The sequence below is a fragment of the Ischnura elegans genome, chromosome 12 (genome assembly GCF_921293095.1).
Source record: "Ischnura elegans chromosome 12, ioIscEleg1.1, whole genome shotgun sequence".
Taxonomy (NCBI): domain Eukaryota; kingdom Metazoa; phylum Arthropoda; class Insecta; order Odonata; family Coenagrionidae; genus Ischnura; species Ischnura elegans.
Genome location: NC_060257.1, coordinates 50206251 through 50230971, shown reverse-complemented (window position 1 = coordinate 50230971; position 24721 = coordinate 50206251). Strand labels below are relative to the sequence as shown.

Below are 24721 nucleotides of genomic sequence, written 5' to 3'. Positions count from 1 at the left end.
TCTCTTTGTGAGAAAATTACTATGGGGAAAGCTTATCTAACGATTTGATCGTTGGATTATTCTTCCTCTTAGAATAATCCTTCAAAATCGTTAGAACATTAATAGCTTTGCTTGGTTTCGCTATTTAGTGGGCCTTCTTCGCTTCTATAGCGTTGAAGTGTTTTTCCCCGTCCCATCCCTTCCGAACCTATCCTTACCCAGAGGCGTCGACGGGCTCCTATCGCGGCGGCGCCTCTTTCCTTTTTCCTATCTCCCCAGCCCCTCCCCGGGTGATCGGGCTTATAAGCTGGCCTGGTTTCCGGCCCCGGTGTGTTGTATCCCTGAAGGGTTCACCTTGAACCTTCATACTCTCTGTGGGGAAAGCCACAGCAATCAGAGCCGTTAAAAGAGTCACGTACTCTCTCCATTGTGTGGCACTGAGAATAATAAAAAGGCCAAAGGGGGAATTGCAATTGAGGTGTCAAGAGATTTTCAGCGAAAATACGAATTTCCAGGAGATATAGGGGCTGTGGACGGAACGCGTATAAGAATTGACGCACCGAGAGCAGATCCTCAGTCGTTTGTGAGCCGCAAAGATGTTCACCCAATACATCTACAAGTAAGTAGCTACCTTTAGCCTCTGAAAATGCAGCACTTCGTGTAAAATTTTAATGAATGGGAGTATGAAATAATAATATGAAACATATTTTCTAATAAATGATATCATGACTTATTTTCCGTTTAAAACGCTTTTAAGCGGTTAAAAAAATTCTCTATACTAGATAATAGCTCTAAAAGAAAATTATGATTCATATTGCTTTCTTTAGGCTTTATGTGATTCCGGATCGTGCGTAAAACGTGCGTTTTCGCGCTCTCCCCTTGCAGAAGGATGGCCACGAATGGGGGAGATGGACGAAGGCTTAAGCGGAGGGGGAGGGAGGTGAGGTTGAGAAGAAGGGGAGGATTTCTTTATATAAGACAATCCGTGGCGTAACGCGACGATACAAGGCGATATCGCCCTGAATAATATAGGCTCTGTATTTTTCCATAAGGAGCCGCAATCTGGAGTCGGTTGCAAGACGACGAGGAGTATTGCCCTAGTGGGGCTCAAGGAGGAGCTGCTACTAGTCAGCTTCAGAGAGCACGAGTCATCCTGATCGGATGGAAAGTCAGTCTATAGGTAAGTATTTCGCGGTTATCCTAGTCGTTTAAGAGTTCGTATATTTTGTCGTATTTCCGTCAGGTAAGGCCCTTATAGGACATGGACCATGGCTCTTTGGGTTTTTTCTCCTTCGATCTCTAAAGCCGGTGTCCCTCGGACAAATTTGCATCAAAAGTATTCTATCAAATTTTGATACAACGGACGCGCACCATCTCTCACGGTCAAATTGGTATATCCAACTAGCTTTTGGTCCAATCGTTTATATCAAACTCACAACGAGACATCGCGAGTGTGATGTTCGGGATCTGAATTCCGATGTTATTTCTGTAACCATACAGGCAGAAATGTAGAAAAGTGTGACGCCTTTCTTCCACGTAGGCCCGGGTTCGAGAGACATTCACATGTAAAGATTTCGCGCACCTTGGCTACCCTTGAGTAATATTACTCGTAATATTGAGCAATATTGCTCTTTCACAAGTGCCAATGTGGCCGAGAGGTCATAGTCCAGGAAATGAAGCATTTTGGCTTACAATTTTTTCAAACTGCATCGATTTTCGTGAAATTTTGACTGTAGTTAGTGAATAGACCAAGGATAAAAATCTATATCATACCGATGGGCGAATTTCCTTGGGGGTGGTTTCCACCCATTCTCGGGGGTGGAAATTTTTTATACATTTTGATCATTGGAATCGATGCAAAAACCAATTCTTAGGAAAAAATCCCTCTTTCATATTTTTCGTAAAATTAATATTTTCGAGTTATTTCCGATTGAAAGTTACAGTTTGTCGACGAAAAAAATCAACGCTTTTAATCGATTTTTCGCTAATAGCTAAAAAATGTGCATTTATAGAAAAAAACTGTAAATTATAAAATTCTAGCTCAGAAAACAGCTAAGAAAATTCTTTTTTTATTCCGTTGACGACCAACACGAACCGAAGTACTGTTTTTTAATGGGTAGCTTTTGTTTGTCAATTGCTACATTTTAGTTTCAGTGTCAAATAGTGGGAACACAATGCATTTTTCGAGGAAAACTGTTGCTATCATTTTTAAATAGTTTTAAAAAACTTGTCCATTGAATTATAAAAACTCTTGATAATTAAATTTGAGCAAGTTATGATAAAAATAAGTCTACTTTTTCTACCAAAAAAATCAGTTAAAACAACAACCTAATTACCACCCTAATTAAAAATGTACCTAACAGTATTATACGATTTTCTACAATTTCATAAAAAAATTATCTTTTTTCAAAATAACTCCAAAAATACTAGAGGTACGAAAATATGCTAGGGTAAAAAATGTCGCTTCTATAATTTCATACATTTTTAGCTGCGTAAATTATTCTACTAATCCAAGTTAAATTTTGGCCATACAAAGCTTTACAATATAGTCTTTTAACTGTTGGTATTTAGGGGTAGTATTTAGCCCTAAAAAATAATAAGTGCCCATCGGCATAATATAGATTTTGAAGTAGAGGGTATGCGTAGTCAAATCACAAATTTTTATGCAAATCAATTCTGTTTGAAAAAATTGTGAGGTTTTGCACTTTTTGGAGATTATTTCCTGGACTATCAAGGGTGCTCCCCCAGTGACTGTTTGGGGCGTGCGTCCCGGGTTTGGGCCCAGTGGAGACAACTTTTTTCCCTCAAATAATTTTATAAATCACTGTTGCAATGTATCGTCATTTGTTTAATTTAGTTACCTTGCGATTTTTTTTTCTCATATTACATAGTTGATGGATTTTTAATGGAACTGTGAATTATGCCTTACCATTATAATTAAAAATATAAATACTCGGACGTATATAATTACATGTGACATTCTGGGTAATGTTCTCATCCTCGCTCCAGCTATTGCTCCCACAGCCTCTTCATACATTTATAATCTCAACTCATTCTTCTCACCAAATAAACACAATTGGCTATCCTCACATTCAGTTACTGACCCTAGCCAGGCTCCCCTCCTACCCTTTATGGTCCGATAAGTGCAATGACCATGCCTTCCAGCAGCCAGCTCAAGCTGTTCTTGGAGTCTTCTTTGTCCATCTTTCGCACCCGTTTTCATACAGTTGGGCCTCGGTGCCTTATCCTTGGAGTTAGGAACAAGAAGATCTTCGAGAAAGGTGGCAGTGCCACCAAAAATTTAGTGGTGTGAGTGTTTTTTGTATTTTTCATTGTCTTCTATACGTATGAGCACTAGGTTGTGGTCTGAATCCGCATCCGCTGCAGGGAAGCTGCATGAGTTTTTCACACTTTTTTTTCCTAAACCTCTGTCCTACCATAATGTAGTGTATCTGGTATCTCCCCACATTCCGTTGGCTTTTCCATATGTTGGCCCTCTATGATGATGGAACCACATGTTTGTGATGACTAATTTGCTTCTCCTGCTAAATTCTGTTGCTCTCTCTACTCTGTCATTCCGCATTCCTAGTCCAAATCTTCTATTTCGTGTCCATCCCTCTCTTCCACTATTGAGGCATTCCAGTCCCCCATCACTACCAGATTTTTAGTGCTAGTGGGCATGTAAACTTGAACCACCACAAGGTTGGTGGGTGGCGACTCAATTTCTATCACCAGAATCCTATCACTTACCTGGTCTATACCTACCACACGCTTACCCATCTTGCCGTTTAATACTAAAGCTACCTCTCACTTGCTTTACTCCCCACTGCTGTAAATAACCCTATAACCACCACTCCAATAGTCCCCCTCATCCTTCCACCTCACTGCGCATAATCCTAAGATATCTATCCTCCCTTTATCCATTTTCCTTTGTAGCCAACTTCTTCTTCTCCATCTTATTGGTCTTCTTTTCTTCTTTCTTCATTGCTGCTACTGCTGCTGATGATGATGTCTCTGCAAGGATTTCACATGTTGATGACCCCGAGGACCTTGCCGACCTCGCTGCCGTGACTGACACCAGCCCTTTGCGATGAGATTCCGAGGCTCATTTGGTTGTGCTCCATGTTCTCAGGGAAGAGATAGCCGGTAGGGTTTTCCATTTCCATTCCAACTGTGTTTTTTTCGTGATACCATCACATGGACTACTTTCGACTGGCTCCTACCCTTCGACCCATTTGGCATGGTGCCCATACTGGGAATAATTTAGAATTAATCCAGCAGTGCAGCTCTAGGGGTCATAGGAACACGCAAGCCTTTCCACCACAACAAGATGGTAGCCCAAGGGAAAGGGGATTGTAGATAATGGTCAACAAAAGCAGAAATTCGTTCTGTGGAAATTGCATTGAAGTGATTATCAGGAGGCTGGGATTGTTAACTTAATTGATTTTCGGTCGGATATGGAAATGAGGGTTATGGGAGTTGAGAGGTGACAGTAATTAGATGTCTTGGGCTGTTAATCTTTCCTTCTTTGTGAGAAGTGAGAATCTTTTCTCAGTATTGTGAGCTGCGATAGGGCCATTTTTTTGCTAATCTAGCTAAATAGGAAACCTGTGATAATTAGGAACGAATCAAATTTTAAACATCAACACTGAAACCTAATTCGCTGCCTCCTTTTGAGGTTTCTTTTCTATTGTGGAGTGTGTGTAAAATTAATTTTCTAGCTGTACCATAAGGTTGTACATATCATGATTATTCACAAGTCATTACACTTCATATGAATTGTGGGTTATATTTCTACAGATTTAAGGCTGATTACTTATTTGTGAAGGTACATTTGTGAAACTACGTAACTGCTACTTCTTGAATAGGAAAATCCAAAACAGCGAGGGACTGTTTATTCTTTGGTGACCTAACAGACCTAATGTATCAAGACATACTACACTTAAATGACAATGGCTTGTGTGGCTATTAACCCTTATCTTATGTCTATCTTATGGTTATCTTATGCCTAGAATTTCCATTTTCAAATTTACATAGGTGTATATTTTAAGTCCTGTGGTGTTTTTCATTGTGCACTTTGTTGGTGGTTTAACACTAGAAGGACGGCAGGGGTCATTTGACCCATTTTCAGAATTCAAATTTATTTTTCTCTCATTAAAATATTTTTTTAAATTTTCAAACTTTTTGACTTTGTTCATTTTGGTCTATATTTTGATAAATTAGTGAAAATTCAACAATAATTATTTGTTTTACATTTTTGTGACGTATTATACCTAGAAGGACGGCTAGGGGTCATTTGACCCACTACTGGTTTTCGCGCTATTTTCTTGCCCGTGGGCAATTTAGTGCTATGTATATCATATTTATAGCAAGAGGCTAGTGTGGTAGATGATTTTCTTCATTTTGAATCTGGAAGTACCCGGTTCAATGCCAGTTTTGTCCCAAGGGCTCCTATCTGTATTCGAAAACCTAGGCATAGCGACTTGTTGTGCACAATCTTTCGATATATTTTGGGCAGCAAAGGGAAATAAAACCTTTTCAATCCTTGATTTGCGTAAATTCATGTAATTATGATATTTTTATTTTGTTTTATTTATTGTTCAATGATTATTGTATTCCCCACACCGGAAAATCGTCACGTATCCCAAGAATTGTTTTCCGTCGTCCAAGATTCAGAGCTCTTAGAGACATTATTTTCAATATCGACTCATCAGGTTTACAAATAACTTTCATTTTTCTGGCCTGACGGCATTGTCTCTTGACCTAGCCCCTTTGCCGTGTGTCCAGCATTAGTGCTGCCTGACCCCGTCGGGGTTTGGGGCAGGTTGACTGCACGCTGCGTCCTGGGGAAAAACCTGTCTCTTTTTTAGAGAGCGGAGGAATTGGGTGGACTGTAAAATTTTACTGTAAATCCTACCCTTGGAATCCGCACGTAGGTAGAAGAAGTATTACTGCAAGTTCCTGGAAGATATGAATCAGGATACGGTTTGCGGTTGAGTCCCTGCCTTTCTAACGGCAATTAGCGTTACTTCTGAAAATTTTGTCCTTTTGTACGAATTTCTAATGCTATTCAGCTCTCTATACCTCCAATGCAACTAGAGAAGATTCTACCATAATGCGCTTTCGTTTTTAGATTTTTTTGCATGCATATCAGTAGTGAGTTGAGGAAGAAAGTAAGAAGTCGAGAAATATATCAAGAGAAGAGAATCGTCGCGATTCAAATAGGTGTAGGGAATATTGAAGATCAGTCTGGAAGTGAATCGGAAACATCAGTTCAAGGACATTCTGACCAATCCATCAACATCTGCGTGTGATGGAAGCGACGAAGTCCAAGATAGTGAATCCGATGGCGACTTTGGCGTGATAGCAAATGCACAGCTCTATCCAACAAAATGCAACTGTCCTTTTATGAGGTAAATTCCAAATAAACCAGACAAATTTGGAATCGAGTACCGGGTTTTGACAGATGTGAAATGAAAATACAGCCTAAATGAATTTCCATATTGTGGCAAAGATGATGATTGGCCATCAAATCAAAATCGTTGGGGAAATAAATAGTTACTAAAGCGACCGTAAAATACAAGAATTCAGGAATAAATGTAACTTGTAACAATTATTTTCCATCCATCCAGCTGGCAGGAAGTCATAAAAAAATGGAAAACTTCTCTTTCATGGACGATCTGAAAAAAACAGGCGTTATGCACTAATATCCATGACCCCTAAAATAGCCATGTAATCCATTCAACGCGAGTGTTCAAAAATACCTTAGGCCATACTCTTTCGTAGAATCAGGCAAACTAGAACAATAATGTACTTTCACTCAGCAGCATGATCGCAGACGACACTATTTCCGAAACGAATAAAAGAATGCCAGAGACCATCCTATTTCATAATAAAAACAAAGCGGAAGTAGATATGATGGAAAGCATGTATCAATTTATTTACACGTCTCCAAATCCAACAGCCGTATCTACACGGGCACAAAAAAGAAAAAGGTGCTAAATACCATCACATTGAATCATTGAACCAATTTCCTTTCCATTTTCCAAATTCCTTTTCATGTGCAAATGGCTGGTGTCCTAACACCCCCTGCCACACACTTTTAAGCGGCTCTCGGGTTAGTGCGTAGATTTAGATGTAGATGAATAAATCGTCCAATGAACGCATTCAGCGCAAAAAAATATTTTGTGGAAACAGCGCTGAAAAAATACTGAGATTTACAACAAAGTAATAAGTTTTAAAAATTTTAATGCAAATTTTGTAAACCCAGTACCCCTACTGTTTAAACATGTAACACAGCTTTTGTATTGAGTGTATGTATTTTCATTATTAGATTTGCAATCGACTGCTACATACGGTTTAATTCATGATTCATTAAAATAATTGTTATTAACTTTTGACGATGGAAATAATATTTAATAATGTTAAATAGTGTTTTTAATGAACTGATTCAACAATTAATACGATTAAACTGAATATTGGTTGAAAATTGGGCGTTTTATTCCAAAATACATTTTAGGGGTCAAATGACCCCTAGCCGTCCTTCTAGGTAGCGCGAAACTCCCGTCCTCCTAGTGTTAAAGAAACTACATATGTATATATTTATAGATAATGCTTGCACTGCATGTGAGTTGCTCATACTGTTGTGCAATATGCTTTTTTAAATTAAAATTACACAAAATATAAAAATTAAACAAAAATTACATCCATATCTTAAGTCAGTGAAATTGACTGATCAAATAGTAAGATTGAAAAGATATATTGATAAATATATTTTGTTAAATTCTTCAGGTAAATTGGTGGCTGGCTGAATATTTGACTGAACTGAAATTGCAAACCACAAAAAATTGAGTTTCATAACAGGCGTACTCAAAAGATGCATCTCCTGCAGTTAGTCAATTACTATGCATCCATAATTTATGCTGGATTTTTGAAAGGAATGTCCGTGGCACCTCCTGGCGGTTATGATCACCTTTTCGGATTCCATCATGAAGAGGTTAGTGGGATAATATTTTTCAAATTTTAAGGTATATTGTAAGTTATCATTTTCAACTCATTGAAGTGAAATTAAATATCTATGCTTTTTCCGTTAACTATCTTAAACTTTTCTCAATCTACCTTTTATTGCTCATTGCTCTCTGATAGGGGTAGATACATATTATCATTCGCCACTCTACACACGACGGAGTATACGACCGTCAAGTGGCAAACTGAGCTAATTTTGCGCCATATTTTGTGTGATGCTAGTAAGTTGGTCAGAAGGGAAAGGATTGTAATAAGTCTCAATATGATTCTCTAAGAATATGTTTCAATGATGTGTCCTTTCCTATTCCCACTCCCCTCTGACAACATCGGTGAGATTAGGGTGTAAAGTCATCACTGAAACTGGTACTTTGGGTTTTCTTTCACCTCTTACGAACTGAGCTCAGTAATATGGGCAAATATTGATTGTGTGCAGATTTGTTACTCGGTAGACATGGAGGTCTATTTTTATGCCATTATTAATGTACTAGGTATTTTGTTGAGTTATCCCTTTTTATCCCTCATATTTTTTCCTGTTAAAATTTGGCACTGGTATTATTTCCTCAGTTCCTGGTACTAATCATCAATATCATCATCATCATTACTGGTTAACAATCCTAAGATTGGTTTGACGCAACTCTGCCCTGAATTCTCCTATCAGATAATCTTTACTCATCCACATGTTTCTTCTCTTTCACATCCTTCTTTATCTGTTCCATATTTTTTATTGGAGGCCATCCTTTTCCATGCTTGCCATCTTCTTGTCTGTCGTCAATTGTCTTCGGTAATCCATCATGTCTCAAGATATGGCCTATGAGGTTTTTCCATCTACTTGTCAAGGTTTTCATGAGGCTTCTCTACTCTCCCGCTCCTCCTATGACTTCCTCATTACTTGCTCAGTTGATCCATTTGATCCACACCATTCTTCTGTTGCACCACATTTCAGAGGCCTCTATCATTGATTTCTCGACTGCTCCGTGGCAGGGTTTTCCTACCTTTAGATTCATATTTAAGCTCACCGTTTATCTATTACCAATACGTTGCTCCGTGGCCAAGTAGGTCTATACTGTGAGCGGTAGTTGCGGTAAAGTTCTGGGAGGGTTCGAATCCGAAATTATAATACTTTTTTCACTTTCTAAGGGAGACATCTTGGACATCAACATAGTCTAAGCAGATGACTCAAGAAAAAGTTACTACTGAATTTTTGAAACGACTGAAGTTATATTTAACTAAAAGTAGCCTCTGAGGTAATCCGCATTATGAAACATTTAACAACAAATTAACTTAGGAGCGGTAGTGCCGAAAAAAACACAAATTCCAAAACGCATACTCCATGGAAAGCAATTAAATCAACGTAATAGGCAATTCCAGTGTAATTCGCCCACCTAGAGCGTAAGCGTGTGGAAAAGAAACAACCGAAAGTCAGTCTACAAAATATGACATCAAGTTTGTCGTAGTTAATTGCCGTAGCATGAAAAACAAGAGTGCAAAAATCGAGCATAAATTTCAGGACCCAGAAATGCTCATAAGAACAGAGAGTTGGATTACAGAGGATATATAAGTGATAGCGAAGCTTTTCCTCCAGCATATAAAACTTACAGATGCGATCGATGCGATAGGACTGGTGGCGGAGTTTTTCTATCAGGTAATTCACATTTACAAAGCACTGCCCACGAAATTACCGGTAATGAAATAGAAAGAGTATGGTCTACTATTAAACAAAAAACAAATGGAGTATACATGTTTGCACTTTTTATGGACCTCCAAACTTCGAAGTTGATATTATTCACCAATTAGAAAAAAAAAATTCTTATTTACTTTGAGAGACAGCGAAGGTGTAATAATTATTAGGGGAAATTTTAATCTCCCATTTCCAAATTGCTATTCTTACACTAAAAACTGAATTCAAAGAGTAGGGAAATTAGCGTGATATTACTTAACGCGCTAGCAATTCACTCTCGTACACAAGTAGTTGACAAGTCTATGGGAGGAAATAAAACATAAGGCCTTTTAGCTGTAAGCCATCATAAGTTGATAAAGCAAATCAATATTATTTACGGTCTAAATGATCACAGAGTAATTTTTACAACCTTAAAAATTAGAGTAGACTCATTTGTAAAACCAAAACGGAATAATTATTTATTTGATACATGCTATTTCATTAAATTTTGCAAGAAGCTTGGTAAATCGTACACGGACTTCGTAGCTAAAGCAGATAATAATAACACTGATGTATCATAGAAATACTTCTTAGAAATATTACGCCAACGAATCAACTAATATATTCCGTATAAACTGAAGTTTGATAGTAAAAAAACCTCACTGGTACAACAACGATGTTGGGAGGGTCCTTAAGAAACAGAGAAAACTGTACAACTTACTCAAAGGTCCTTTTTATTTATTATTACTAGACTAGACAAGACTTGTTCATTATGTGCATAAATTATCCATGGCGCTACATTTCTTGCGAAGATCGCCCAACAATCTCCATGTATTTGCGGTGGATAGTTTCAACATAAAAGCGACAGGTAAAGTGAAGGCTGAGTTCTGAAGAAGTTAGAATTAGTCAAGCGTACTGTGACAATATTCTCGGATGAGAAAGTAAAAGATAGGTGCTATTTAGCACTCAAAAACTGCTACAGGCGTACAGAAAGCCTTACACAGGTGTTAAACGAATTAGGTTGGGAGCCACAAGAGACTCGGAGGCTGCACGCTAGGCTTACTTAGATTGCTTGAGCAATGGAGAATGTATGTCTTTATAAGCAACGCGGGGAACATCATATTAGGGCCTCACTACGTTTCCAGGTCCCACACGATAAATAAGAGAGATATTTTGCCCAAATATGGATAGATATGGGAATTCATTTTTCACCCGCACAATAACGGACCTTAATAAATGCTAGGCGTAATTTCTTTTTGTGTGTAAATGGCTGGTGTCCTAACACCCCCGCCAAACACCTATCGAGGTGGCTTGCATGGTAGTATGTAGATGTTCATGTATTAAAATGATGAAGAAATACTGTTAATAATTTTGCACTTACAAACGCAATTGATATCACCCATATCTTCAAAATTATTAATGGCACTCACCCCGGCGTTTGCTGTGATATATTTAGTGAGTTTGCTGCGATATATTTAGTTTGGGTGAATGAGCTGACTATGGTGTTTTTTTAAAGTTGCCAGGGGTAAAATGAGAAGAAACCAATTTATTTCCACCTGGTACTTTTACTAATAGTGGTTCCCACACTCACTGAAAGGAAAGTGTCGGTACTTTTAATCACGTTATTTCCCACATTATTTTGTGATGAAGAACTAGAAATTTAAAAAATATGATTATCAATAGAATAACTATTATTGTTATTACAATAGGGTCATTAAATTGATTTCAAATACGGATGTTACACTCAAAGGAGATATGATAGTAACTAGCCGAAAAGACACGAAGATACAATTATTCTCAGCTCCCCTGATTATTTCTTCACCGTGAATGAATCTGTTTAGAAATATGTTAGCGTAGATGAAGTCATCATTAGATGAGTCTTCTGTGTAGATTATGTTGATGTTCAGGATGTCTAATTTAAAAAGTGAAAAAAAGTATCATAATTTCAGATTCGAACCGTCTCAGAACTTTACCGCTACTACCGCGCACAGTATAGACCTACTCGGCCACGGAGCGACATATTGGTAAGAGATAAACAGTGAGTCTAAATATGAATCTAAAGGTAGGAAAACCCTGCCACGGAGCCCGCAAGAAAACACTCAGACGGCCCAACGTGAGTGCGGACGTGAGTTACCCCAGTACATTCTTAATCTTAATTGTGATTGGGCTCATGCTCCTGCAGTTTGACTCCAGCTTCGGAAGCTAGGTCGCGTCCACCTCCATCCTCATCGGCTCTTGGTGGCATACGAGTGAGGAATGCAGGTTGCTTTATGTGCCAATATCACAAGTTTTCACGACCCAGCCCCATCAGTTAAGTGGGACTCCTGGGTGTCTAACATACTTTTGAAAACGATAGTACAAACATTACAAATTTATTTGTGAGGACTTTTAACCATCATGAGTCGAAGGATTTGGTACAAGATTTGACTCTGTCTCAAATAGATCGTCACAGATAAATGTCCAAAGATTAAGTGCTACAAAAAATAACTTAGTGCAAAAATTTTAACATTAATATTTATATTTATCTTTTGATAAAAAATTCAGTATTTGAATGATGACAATTTTAACTTGTAGTAACTGTTTATAACCCTTGTATAATGTAAATCATTCTGTGTGGGGAGTATATAATGTAAAATTTCCCTTTAAATTTCTTTAAAGGTATGGAAATTTATTACAATGTATGACACAAATAGAGGGTATCACCGTTGCTTAAAAAGTTGACGTAATAGATAAAAACTGAGGTTATTTTCTTATCTAGAGGGAGTTTGTCATAGATAACGCTCAGATCGAAGACAACAAATTGGTTGTTCCCAGGTGTTATCTACTTTTAATGAAGCAGTTTTTGGATTGCCCAAGGAGAAGTCATCCATCAAGTCTTCTTACAATCTCCCCTACTTCTTTCTCCACAGGACTATGAGGCCGGGTCGGATGCATTGAATGAAGCCATGAAATATGCCAGTCATGTTGAACTAGTAAGAACTTCATTGCCATCAAAGCTAAAAGTAGAACAAAGGCTCGTAGTGTTTTACAAGTAGTAGTTTACAAGGTGACCTACTGTACATACATAAACAATCAACAGAACAAGAAAAAAATCATTAACATCAGCTCCACTAAACAACCTATTGAGCTACAAGAAACCCTTGGTGAAGCATGAAGCATATGCTACACCTAAGACTTGGGTGGAACAATCTTATCATAAACAATATCTATTACCATCTACTCATGTGAGAAAGCATATAGATGAATCAACTACAGTAAAAGGATTGTCGAGTTGGGAACGTAATGAAAAACTCTCAAGCTATAGTATGCTTAATTTTGCAAAATTTGTGTGGGAAAATTCAGGTAATCGAATGATGCTTGTATTAACTACTCAAGTGGCTGCTATTCAAGTATTTCATAACAGCACACAAGTGGATCTTGATTCAGAAGGAAATGTGACTGATAGCTTCTCCATGATTCCTACACTGGCCATAAATAGTGGATCGTTCAATATAATGCCAAAGAACACTTCTGAACTTGCTGAAATTCATCAGTATGTGCACATTAGTAATGAAGTACTCCAAAAAATAGTACAACAATCAGATACCATTATCAATGACCTAAAAGAACTTGCAAACTTTTAAAATTCAAACAAGTATACCAATAGGCATCCAGAAGAAACATCTAATCCAACTACTTTATCATGTGTAGTTAGGCCTTTACCTGTAAATGAATCCATTATGTGTGAAATAGAGCAAGATATACTAATTAATTTGAGAGATGACCTACAAGCTACTTTAGAGCAGCCTATTGAAGGGAGTAGCAATAATTTTCAGCTTGATTTTGACTCAGATAGGTGTGAAGAATGAATAACACTGGTGCTATGTGGTTATTCTCTTCTCATAGATGCAATTATAGCTGCTAGAGAAAATGTGAGTGAAGCCATTATAATGGTAAATAAGTTAGCAGAATTTAAGGAACAATATATGAGGTTACTTGATAGTGTAAAGCAGTCTCATTCACAGGAATATAATATGATGAAAACCAAATTTGAAACAGAGCTGCAAGAACAGCAAAATGTGTTGAACACCTGGATTTCTTTACTGAAAGAACAAAAAATTAAATCTTGTATTTCAGAAATAAGTAGTGGAAAAATTGAAAGTGCCGTACAAGATTTTAAATCATTAAACGATATCTCTGTACTATCTAAAATTATTAGGTCTGTGTATAGTGAATATGAAAATGTGAGTCAAATAGATAACATAGTAAAATTTATTGGAAAACTCCCTAGTTGTGCTCTTGAAAATAAAGCCTATACAGTTTTATTTGATGAGATGTATAAAAAGAATCACTTAAGTAGCCCCAATGTGTTGATTGTTGCTCACGCAGCTGAGAGTTAGTTGTATGGGAGGGACTTTCATCAAACCTTATGTCAGAGGTGTCATTGATGCATGGGCCCCTGAAGTACGCACTAACAAGGATAATGCACATATCATAGACTTTGCTAGGAAACATTGGAATGCATTCAGGGCTAACTTGCCTGACCTTATTGACAAAGCTTGTGTGAATTAGCTAAGCAATGTAGAAAATGTAATAAAGTTTGTACGTGAGCTTGCTTACATTGAGGATGATGCTGTAGGTTACTCCTCATCATTTGATAAGATGGGATCCAATGGACATGTAGACAGCCGACAGACACTGATGCTTGCTTCTAGAGTTAAGGAGTAAATAAAGATGTCTAATCATCGCATGGTTCCGCAGTATTATAAAAATATGTTCAATACTTTGAAAAGTAATTTGCCTAATTCAGTAAAAGGGTTTATTTGGAGCAGTAGAAATAGCTGTACAATATTTGATGTTTACTATGAGGAGTATCTGTACGCTGCGAATGATTATTTCAATTATGTAGCAATATACTTGGGTTAAGGGTATTAAAGTTACAAGTGCTCTTTGGAAATTATATATGATAGAGGGAGGTAGACTTTTCAAAATTATAAATACACTCTATTAAAGACCTTTATTTTCCTCTCAGGAAAAATATAATTCAGAAAGGCGTTGTCTAAACATTGAAACTTGTGAAAATTGTCTTGACACTAATTGGAAGCTTAAACCACAAGGTGACAATTTTTTCATGTGGAATCCCCGGCGTGAAAATTACATATATTGTGACTCTAGTCGAAAGGAGTCTAATAAACGCTTTGTATTTGGATGGTCACCACATTCCTTTTCAATTTTAGAAAAGAGAAATGGAGGATTGTTTGTTGAGTTTTTGAATCATAATATATATTGTGAATCCACCTATTTTCTTCACTCTAACATTGAGTGTTCCCAATAGACCACACATAGGAGACATTTCTTCTTGCTGACTAATTAATCATTAGGTCATTGAATGTATGCATCAAGGGCATCAATTAATAAGCTACCGTGCTACACTTAAGTGATAGATGCTTGTTTGGCTTAATACAATGTTAGTCAAGAAAATTATTATGATTAAACCACCACAGTGGATTCATGCAATCATATGGTTAATTATGTAGGGGACAATGGTCCACAATGAGACAAAAATCACTTTATCATTATTAATATTTTTTCCAATTGATGTAATCTATTGCTATCTTGTCAGCTGTTAACTTCAATATTTTCTACACTTTCTTCTCTGCGTACGATGATTGTTAGGATTTTATCTGATACATCCATAATGTCAACAATGCAGAAGCTGGCAGACATTGACAAGGCAATCGATGACGACTTGATTGCTGCTCATGTCATTTCATTGTCATACTCATGTCGTTGTCATGCTCCACGGATTGCCGGAGACGTACAGGCCATTGCAAATGGCGCTGGAGAACTCTGGGCCATAATTACATCGGAGTTGGTGTGTATGAGACTGCTACAGGAGGACCTGAAGAGCTTCAGCGACGAGAGTGAGGGTACATCTGCCTTGCTTGCCAAAGGTGGTCGAAGCAGTAAGGCTGGTACATTTTCAGCTGAAGGGCAGGAGTCGAAGAAGAGGTTCAAATGCTTTCAATGAGGAGAGAGAGGCCATTTTAAGTCAGAATGTCCTTTGTCTGCAGACAGCATGCAGCCGTCCAGGAGACTAGGATCCAAGGATGGGAATAAATCTGGTAAGTGTGGGTTTCTGACAGCACTGAGTGTCTCAGGGTTAAATTCTTCATGTAAATGTATGCACATAGCAACATGTGAAAAGAATTACACAAAATAATTCACCATCTTAATCTATTTGATTCCTTTTATGACATTTCCCTTTTTTTATGCTATTCATTCCTGAAATAAGAAACTCCGAACAAAAGGAAAGGTTCCTTCTATCATAAATTTGTCTCCACTTTTTCATCAACTTATAAGTTCAATATGAAGCTAAAGAACACTTCTACATGTAGAGGTTCACCTCGTCTATGTGAATGCCTATACAAAAAACAATGATTTTATTTTCTAATTTGGTTCAAAATCACCAGTACACCATCGAGGTTGTGCGTGTATTTAAATAGTATAGCTGGTTTGGTGTTGCTGGTGCTAATGATTTTTTAATTGTTTACATAAGTCTTGTAGATCCTGCGAGCATTCTGTTACAAGACCATACTTTTTTTTTTTAGCTTTGATGGGAATGAGGTTCATACTGGTTCAATATGTACGACATATTTCATTGTTTCAGTTGATGTATCCAACCCTGCTTCATAGTCTTGTGGGGAGACAATGAGAAGATTTGGTGGAGGACTTATTGATTGATTAGCCAATAATTGGTTTATTATACATATGTCACATAAATAGACTTACATACGTATATTTTGTATTATGTAGGAAATACTGCTACCTTTACAATGACTATTTTTCAATAGCATTAGGGCTCGAGTCCAATAAATGTTCTCCACTTATATCTTTAGGAATTTGTACTGATTTAGTCAATTAAACCAAATAAAGAAATGCTCTTAACCCTTTTAGTGCTATCCTTCTTCCCGGGGTACAGTTGAAAAATGCGGAGGGTATGTTAATAAAAGTAGAAGTATAGTATAGTATATTTTATTATCCGAAGACCAGATTACACTGATATAGGAGTCGTCAGGTACATAAAAAATATAACACAGGTACATAAAAAAATATAATAGACAAATAATTATACACTATTACCCTGAAGAAATTCATCTACGGAATAATATAATTTTTCTAGTAAAAAGCGTTTAGCTTGTATTTTAAATGAACCAGAAGTTTTACAATTTTTTAAACTGGATGGTAATTTATTGTACAGGCGTAACTCTATAGTTTTTGAGCCTAGAAAGGCTGATTTAGTCCTGACATAATTATAATGAATGTTATCATGACCTCTTGTGTAATAATCATGGACATCACAGTTTTTAGGAAACTCATAGAAATTAGTTTTGATAAACATGAGGACAGAAAGAATATACATACACACATGGGAGTGGGAGATTATTGAGTCTTTTATGTAGCTACTAGTCTAAAATGTAGCAACTAGGAAAAATAAACATTATATATCGTTAATTTTTTAGATATCTTTAAGCAGTTTTTTTAAATTAATGAGATTAAATTGGGCAATAATCGCAACATTTTTATACGCTTACTGATATATAAGTTTTTTTATTTCAATGTCCTCAAATTTAACAACAATAACGTAAAAGCCGATATATCGGCACGCTGCACTAAAAGGGTCAAGAAAGACAGTGGCTGCTTAGAGATGGCTGGGACAAATAGACAATACGCACCTTTAAAAATCGTTCACCAAGTGCAATGCCATAACGGTAGCTCTGATGATTATAACTTCTTTGATCACCTTTTCACTCAGGTTATTAGATGAATCTTTAAAACCTATATTTGAACTTGATTTATTTTCTTTCTTTCACTTAAATTCTGGTCTAGTTCTAGGTTCTCTTTAGCTTCATTTCAAAACATTGTGTTGATGTCATTACGTGTTAACCAATCATTTTGATCAAATGGGGAGAGAAACCCCCATTTTCCCATTTGACCTTGAGGCCATAGAGCTCATCTTTTTATCTATCAATCATTTTGATACCTGCTGTCTCAGCATATACAGAATATACATTTATAAGGCTGTTTCTTGATTTTAATCATACCTGAGTGGAATGATAATAAATGAGCCTAACATTAAAAGCAATGATATTTATGATTTTTGTTTTACTTCTCAACATAGTCCCCCTCTGGGGCAATCTACTCCTCTTAATGAGTCTCCAACTTCTCCAATCCCCCAGAATAACAAGATTTGAGAACTCTGCACAATACTCATCCAAGGCAGCCATGATGTCCTAATCTGACATGAAGCTCTTCCCTCAGAGCAAAATCTTAATGTTTGGAAACATAAATCAGTCACATGGGGCCAGGTCTGTAGCGTATGGAGCGTGCAGCAGTATCTCATAGCCCTAGTATGCCAACATGGCAGCAATGATTCGGTATGTTCGGCCAGAGTGTTGCCATAGCGAAAGTGGACCTTTTTGCAGGATGATGGGGCCATATTAAAAAAATTCTTTATGGAATCGGTTTAATATATTGCTGTAATAACGTCCCGCGATTGTTCCTCCCTTCACCAAATACATATTCAACGTGATCACACGTTTAATATCTCAACATATGTTAACCATGATCCTTTTTTTTGAAGGGTCCGTTTTTGGTAACTTCGGAACACTTTTGCTGAGATGCATCTACCGTTTCGCCCGTTGTTTGGTTTCTGGTGTGAATAAGTGTAACAGTTACTTAACGCATGAAGATGTCCCTTGCATTGCACTTCAATTGAGCCGAATGCTCCTTATAAGTGGTCACCTGATTCCTATTGTTGACCACAGATAGCTAATATAGCACCCATTACACCGACAGCTTTCCCACACCCCTTTGTTCGTGTATGACATTATGCATACGTTCAAGGATAAACAATTTATCCCAGCTACCTCCCTAAATTTCAATGTGTGGTTCTGTGGTGCTCTGGTTTGGGTGTCCTGAAGAGACCTCATCAAAGAAAAATGTTCAGCCATCGTTATGCCATTGCTAATGGCGGTAATTTAAGGAGAGGCATCACTGCACATGGTATTCAACTTGCTTTTTATTTCCTTTGGACAATTGGGTCTAATCCATTCTGTGAAAGATTTTAACGTGGCCAAAGAGTTTTTACAGGATTTCATTGAATTTAGTAGTAGTAGTAATTAGTAGTAGCATTAAAACTTAATCCTTCAATTCCTTCTGGTCCAGTAAAAGGTAAAATCATGATAACTGTCACAATTATGGTCAATCAATTGAATTGAGTCTGCGCAGTCAGGTACACAGTTAACCATATAATCCAGTGTGGTGGTTAAGTCATAATAATTTTCTTGACTATAATTGTATTAATAGCCAAACAAGCCACTGTCATTTGAGTGTAGTTTGTCTCATTGGTGTAAATATGGGGGGGATTTGCGGATAGATCCTCGCAAAGCCCCACAGAAATAAAAATTTTATTTAAAACCTTGCTGGTTGCACCCCAAAACTTACGTAATTAGTCGCGTTGGGTCATTGTGACCCGAGTTGAGTTTATTGCGATTTACATAAATTTTTGTCAATTGATTGGTGTCATTTCACTGCTACTCACTAAGTAAGTTGTTCGAATAAGGTTTTTTATGTATATTTTGTTAAATTTGTAGTTCGATATACAATAAACATTACATTAACTATGGCTGATGCATAGAAAATGGTATTAATATTTATGCAGAGACTGTGCATAGCAACATGAATTTATAAAAAGAGGGAAATTTATTGAGCTTTACAAAATTTGGAGAAGTCAGCCTGTTATATTAAACAGACTAATAAGAATAAAACAGAATTAAGCGTCGGGTCAAAGGCAGAAAAATCTGATACGCTCACAGTCGGGTCGGGTCAAAACATCGGTTGCAGCGAAACAAAGCAATACTTTGAAAATCCAACTTGACTTAGTGGTAGTATTGCAAGAAATAATAGACTATAAAAAATTCCCATCTCGAACGACTTCATTTCATTTAAAAATTCAGCTAAGAATATCCAGTCGGGTCAATACGATCCAACGTGACCAATTAAGGGTTAAAATTATTGTCTAGTTTTGACATGTAATAACTGCATCTACTTGATGTTAAATATTTAGAGCCAATATGATATATAAATGTATTTCCAGGCATGTCTTTTTTCAAAAATTTGCCGTTGACCCCTTCCAGCCCTCCCCCCAACCTCACCCCAGGCCATCCCATCTCCCCTCAAAGCATATATCTAGTTACGCCACTGGTAGGTCTTGATACATTCGGTCAGTTTTGTCCCCAAAAAATAAACTTGCTGGTTGGATTTTGCCATTCAGGAAGTGGCAATTATGAAATTTCACAAATGTACTTTCACAAATAAGTATGTAATCAGTCTTAAATCCGTAGAAATATAACCCACACTTAGTCCAATGTCTTGTGAATCATTATGGTATTAACTTGTGATGTAACTAAGCAATCAGTTAACCTGCCCTCCACCATAGAAATGAAAACTGTGAAGGAGGCAGTGTATGTTTATTAGGTTTCCATATTGATGCATAAAGCAAAAATGTACATACACCAAAAATTGTCACCTTCTGGTTCAAGCCTCCAATCGAAGGCAAAACCATCTCCACCAGTTTCAGTCCTTAGGTGACGCCTCTCTGAATCAAATTTCTTCCCGGGGGAAAATAAAAATCTTTTATAGTGTGTATTCATAATTTTGAAAAGTTTATTTCCCTCCAGCATATCTAATTTCCAAAAAGAACTTTGAACTACATCACCTGAGACCTAAGTATATGCTGGATAATTAAAATAATAATTCGCAGCACACAGATACTCCCCATAGTAAACGTTAAATATTGTACAGCTATTTCTACTGCTCCAAATTAACCCTTTTACTGAATTAGGCAAATTACTTTTCAAAGTATTGAACATATTTTTATAATACTGGAGAACCTTACGACAATTAGACATCTTTATTTACTCCTTAACTCTAGAAGCAAGCATCAGTGTCTGTCGGCTGTCTACATGTCCATTGGATCCCATCTTATCAAATGATGAGGAGTAACCTACAGCATCATCCTCAATGTAAGCAAGCTCACGTACAAACTTTATTACATTTTCTACATTGCTTAGCTAATTCACACAAGCTTTGTCAATAAGGTCAGGCAAGTTAGCCCTGAATGCATTCCAATGTTTCCTAGCAAAGTCTATGATATGTGCATTATCCTTGTTAGTGCGTACTTCAGGGGCCCATGCATCAATGACACCTCTGACATAAGGTTTGATGAAAGTCCCTCCCATACAACTAACTCTCAGCTGCGTGAGCAACAATCAACACATTGGGGCTACTTAAGTGATTCTTTTTATACATCTCATCAAATAAAACTGTATAGGCTTTATTTTCAAGAGCACAACTAGGGAGTTTTCCAATAAATTTTACTATGTTATCTATTTGACTCACATTTTCATATTCACTATACACAGACCTAATAATTTTAGATAGTACAGAGATATCGTTTAATGATTTAAAATCTTGTACGGCACTTTCAATTTTTCCACTACTTATTTCTGAAATACAAGATTTAATTTTTTGTTCTTTCAGTAAAGAAATCCAGGCGTTCAACACATTTTGCTGTTCTTGCAGCTCTGTTTCAAATTTGGTTTTCATCATATTATATTCCTGTGAATGAGACTGCTTTACACTATCAAGTAACCTCATATATTGTTCCTTAAATTCTGCTAACTTATTTACCATTATAATGGCTTCACTCACATTTTCTCTAACTGCTATAATTGCATCTATGAGAATAGAATAACATAGCACCAATGTTATTAATTCTTCACACCTGTCTGAGTCAAAATCAAGCTGACAATTATTGCTACCCCCTTCAATAGGCTGCTCTAAAGTAGCTTGTAGGTCATCTCTCAAATTAATTAGTATATCTTGCTCTATTTCACACATAATGGATTTATTTACAGGTAAAGACCTAAGTACACATGATAAAGTAGTCTGATTAGATGTTTCTTCTGGATGCCTATTGGTATCCTTGTTTGAATTTTAAAAGTTTGCAAGTTCTTGTAGGTCATTGATAATGGTACCTGATTGTTGTACTATTTTTTGGAGTACTTCATTACTAATGCCCACATACTGATGGATTTCAGTGAGTTCAGAAGTGTTCTTTGGCATTAATAATAATAATAATAATAACCTTTATTGTCCAGAGACCATAAACATGGTATAGGATTCGTCAAATTTACAATATAATATGTACAAAAATATTTTTACAATTAAGATTATCTTTATTAAATGCTTGCACAAAATGATTTTATAATAAAAAAGTCATTTCAAGTCCAATGAAAGTCATTTCGCCATGCTTTGAAAATACTCCTCGGTTGAATAGTACAATTTATTATGTAACATTTTTTGAACTCTATTTTTGAAACTGTTAATGTTATTTATGACTTTTATCTCCTTGGGCAATTTATTATACATTCGCAGACCTATAGCTTTAGGCCCTTGAATGGTTGCTTTGATGCAGGTGTAGTTAAGGTGTAGTGCATCCTGGTTTCTGGTGTAATGGTGGTGAAAGTCAGAGTTCCTCAGGAACTGTCTTAGATTTGCTTTAATAAATAACAGAGTTACCAGTATGTATATGCATGGGAGTGGGAGGATGTTAAGACTCTTAAATAAGGGGCGACAAGTTGTACTTGGAGGTGCAAATGCCATGAGCCGGATCACTTTTTTCTGCAGTTTGAAGATTTTAACTGCTGCAGCAGTTGATCCCCAGTAAATGATGGTACATATTAATAATTTGTGAATAGAATTGACCATAGTATAAGGTACTCAATATCTCACTGTTGACGGTATATCTAATGGACCGCACAAGGAAGCAAGTAGAGCTAAGTTTCGTGGTGAGGTATTGAATATGTTCAGTCCATGATAAATTAGCTGTTAATTGGATGCCGAGGAATTTAGTACTTCGCACCTGGGATAGTTGATGTCCATTTATGTTAAGCACGAGGTCATTCTGGTATCTGTGCATGTTGGAGAAGTAAATTACCAAGGTTTTATCAAGGTTTAACTCCAGACTGTTATTTTTGCACCAAGAGCTTAATTTCTTTAGTATTTCCTGGCTGTTAGCAACCATGTTAGGATAGGATGGTGCCGAGATTATGATGTTAGCATCATCTGCATAGAGGATAACCTTTTCGGTTTCTGTGCAATTTAAGTAGCAAGGAAGGTCATTATATACATCAGAAAAAGTATAGGACCTAGGACCGACCCTTGAGGCACACCACAGTCAGATATGCTGGAATCAGATTTGTATTTTATGCCATCTACATTTATTACAACTCTGTGAGACCTCTCTTTCAAATAGGAACGGATCCAATCATTGGGGGTACCCCGGATGCCTAGTCTGTAGGCTTTTTCAAGTAGTAGGTCATGGTTGACATTGTGGAAGGCAGAAGAGAAGTCCGCGTAAATACCTAGTGGGTATCTTCTACTATCCATCGAAGATAGAATTACATCCATGGCATCATGTATAGCAGTGGTAGTGGATCTATTTTTTCTAAATCCATGCTGGCAATTCGAGATCAGTCCATGTACATTCAGAAACTGTACTAGCCTAGTATAGTAGAGTGTTTCAAATATTTTAGCGATCTGTGATTGTATGGAAATTGGCCCATAGTTATTTATATCATTCACTTCACCTTTTCTGTTATAAACAGGAATTATTTTCGATTCTCTCAGTGCTTGGGGAAATTTACCAAGGCGAAATGATTCGTTTATAAGGTAAAGGAGTGGGTCGATTATTTGAAGACATGCAGAGGATAATACAAAACATGGGATTATATTATTATTATTAACATTATATTGAACGATCCGCTATTTATGGCCAGAATAGGAATCATGGAGAAGCTATCAGTCATATTTCCTTCTGAAACAAGATCCACTTATGTGCTGCTATGAAATGCTTGAATAGCAGGTACATACTTGAGTAGTTAATGCAAGCATCATTAGTTTACCTGAATTTTCCCACACAAATTTTGCAAAATTAAGCATACTATAGCTTGAGAGTTTTTCATAACGTTCCCAACTCGACAATCCTTTTACTGTAGTTGATTCATCTATATGCTTTCTCACATGTGTAGATGGTAATAGAAATTGTTTATGATAAGATTGTCCCTCCTAAGTCTTATGTGTGGCATATGCTTCATGCTTCACCAAGGGTTTCTTGTAGCTCAATAGGTTGTGTAGTGGAGCTGATGTTAATGATTTATCTCTTGTTCTGTTGTGTAGGTCACCCTGTAGACATTCTACTACAAGCCCTCGTTCTGCTTTTAGCTTTGATGGCAATGAAGTTCATACTTTTTCAACACGTTGGGCACATTTCATGGCTTCATTCAATACATCTGACCTGCCTTCATAGTCCTGTGGAGAAAGAAGAAGAGGAGATTGGAAAAAGAATTTGTGGATGGCTTCACCATGGGCATTCAAAAAACTGCTTCATTAAAATTACATAACACTAGGGAACAACCTATTTGTTGTCTTAGATCTGAGACTTGTTTTTAACAAACTTTTGGCCTCTGGATAAGAAAATAACCTCAGTTTTTATTTATCACGTCAACTTTTTTAGCTACATGTGATACCCTCTTTTTGTATCATGTGTCATGATTAATTTCCATGTGATGAAATTTAAAGGCAAGGGTTATAAACAGGTACTGAAAGTTAAAGTTGCGATCAAATAAATGCTGAAATTTTTATCAAAGGATAAATATAAATATTCAGGATTAAATTTTTGCTTTTAGTTTTCTTTGGTAGAGCTTAATCTTGGACATCTATCCGGAAAATCTATTAGCAAAAGAGTCAAATCTCATTCCAAGTTGTTTGAATTATGCAAGTCTAATCCCTTACAAACAAAATCATCTTCAATTTAAATCATTTTTTTGGGAAATTGCAATATTCAATAGTTTCGTATTCTTGAATATGTACAGAGAAGAAGTGAGATACCTTGAAAACTGGCTTTGGTATTTAAGCTAGATGAAGTACTGAGCGAAAAGATGATGAACTAGAATA

At 36.7% G+C, this 24721-nt stretch overlaps 1 long non-coding RNA gene across 2 annotated transcripts; it reads left to right on the top strand.

Annotated features, from left to right (window-relative positions):
- Positions 1-993: 993 nt before the first annotated feature.
- On the top strand, positions 994-24721 carry LOC124169178. 2 transcript variants are annotated; one of them, XR_006867049.1, is made up of 5 exons: positions 994-1159; positions 4001-4125; positions 7771-7975; positions 12571-15765; positions 23945-24721. It is a non-coding gene; the product is annotated as an uncharacterized LOC124169178 (long non-coding RNA). The 2 variants fall into 2 exon arrangements; XR_006867048.1 differs by lacking the exon at positions 23945-24721 and having other exon boundaries at positions 12571-16593.